The 2,098-nt window shown below is 38.8% G+C and overlaps 1 pseudogene; it reads right to left on the bottom strand.

Annotated features, from left to right (window-relative positions):
* Positions 1-672: 672 nt before the first annotated feature.
* Positions 673-1,129, bottom strand: LOC122235529 (annotated as a pseudogene).
* Positions 1,130-2,098: the final 969 nt, after the last annotated feature.

The following is a 2,098-nucleotide window of genomic DNA, read 5'->3' as shown; positions in this document are numbered from 1 at the left end:
GGTGATGGGTATTGAAAAGGGCTTCTTTTGGGATGAGCACTGGGTGTTGTATGGAAACCAATTTGACAATAAATTTCATATTAAAAAATAAAATAAAGTAATATAAAATAAAATAAAATAAAAAGTGGACTCTGCACTCTAAGAACTATTATGTGAGCTTTTAATTTTTTTTAAATTTTTGTAACATTTATTTATTTTTGAGATACAGAGAGAGACAGAGTATGAGCAGGGGAGGGGCAGATAGAGACAGACACAGAATCTGAAGCAGGCTGCAGGCCCTGAGATGTCAGCACACAGTCTGACACGGGGCTTGAACTCACAAACCGTGAGATCATGACCTGAGCTGAAGTCAGACGCGTAACTGACTGAGCCACCCAGGTGCCCCTTTAAAAAATGTTTATTTAATATTTTAAGAGAGAGAGAGACAGAGTGTGAGCAAGGGAGGGACAGAGAGAGAGGGAGACACAGAATCCAAAGCAGGCTTCAGGCTCCAAGCTGTCAGCATAGAGCTGGACACGGGGTCCAAACCCACAGATTGTGAGATTATGGCATGAACTGAAGACAGATGCTCAACTGACTGAGCCACCCAATTGTCCCTATGTGAGCTTTGTTAAAACAATGATTTTTTTATGCTGAAAAAAATTATGTTTAAATTTAGCCAGCTGTCTCAGTTTAGATGCTCCCAATTTTGTTGGCTACATCCAAAACATCATAATCAGAAGCCAGTCGAACACATGCCTTTTTCTTTCCATCAAGCCTGATTAGGGTTGACCTTGGCCATGTCAACGTCATAGAGCTTCTTCACAGCCTGGTTGGATCTGGTGCTTACTGGCCTTGAAACCCACAATAAACACAAATGTATTGCCTTCTCTTTTCCTCATGGCTGACTGAGTTGTCAGGGGGAAATTAATGGCATAGTGATCAAGTTTGTTTTACCCGGGGCTGCTCTTTTGAGGATATTTGGGCTGCATTTGGAAACAGTATCTTGGGCCATCAAAATGTAGATGCAAATCTTTTTGTGTGTGTGACTATGCACACTTTTCAGCATTGCTTTCATGGCCTTCAAAGCCTTTGCTTTGGCTTTGGCTTTGGGAGGGACAGGGGCTTCCTTCTTTGCCTTTGGCACCATTTTCATGAAAGTAAGACAGCGATTTTTATACTTTGTCCACTATTGTATCCTAGATACTTAAAACAGTGCTCAATGCATAGTAGGGACTCAATAAACATTTGCTGAATATTGAAGGAAATAATAAATGTACGGAATATTTTTAAGGAAATTTGGTATCTTTATTATTTCAGTCTTTTCATCCATAAATGCTCTGTATCTCACCTGTATTAGTTTGCTAGGGTAGCCATTACAAAATACCACAGACTGGCTAAAATAAGAGAAATTTATTTTCTCACAGTTTTGAAGACTGGAAGTCTTAGTTCAAGGTGCCATCAGGGCTGCTATTGGTTGAGGCCTCTATTTCTGGCTTGAAGACAGCCACCTTCTTCCTGTGTCCTCACATGGCTTTTCTTCTGTGTGTATGGAGGGAGGGAGGGAGGAAGAGAGACAGTCAGACAGACCGACCTTTCTGGAGTCTCTTGTTCTTCTTACAAAAACACCAGTCCTATGGAGTTAGTACCACAACATATGACCTCATTTAACCTTAATTACCTCTTTAAAGTCCCTATATTCAGATAAAGTCATATTAGTTGTTAGGGTTTCAACAGGTGAATTTGGACAGGGGGGACACAATTAAATCCATAATATTAGCATTTATTTAAATATTCTTTAATCACTTTCAGTAAACTTTGTAATTTCCTCATAAAGGTAAATTTTCTCTTAATTATAATTTATATTTTGATGTAATTGAAAATATCTTTTGATTTGTTTTGTTTTTTATGCAAATCACTTTTATTTATTTTTTAATGTAATTTATTGTCAAATTGGCTAACATACATTATGTAAAGTGTGCTCTTGGTTTTAGGGGTAGATTCCCATGCTTTATCACTTACATACAACACCCAGTGCTCATCCCAACCAGTGCCTTCATCAATGTGTATCACCCACTTTCCCCTCTCCCACACCCCCCATCCACCTTCAGTTTGTTCT

This window comes from Panthera tigris, chromosome X, assembly GCF_018350195.1.
Source record: "Panthera tigris isolate Pti1 chromosome X, P.tigris_Pti1_mat1.1, whole genome shotgun sequence".
In the NCBI taxonomy this organism is placed as follows: Eukaryota; Metazoa; Chordata; class Mammalia; order Carnivora; family Felidae; genus Panthera; species Panthera tigris.
The sequence above is the reverse complement of the archived record's forward strand: the minus strand, read 5'-3'. Positions and strand labels throughout refer to the sequence as shown.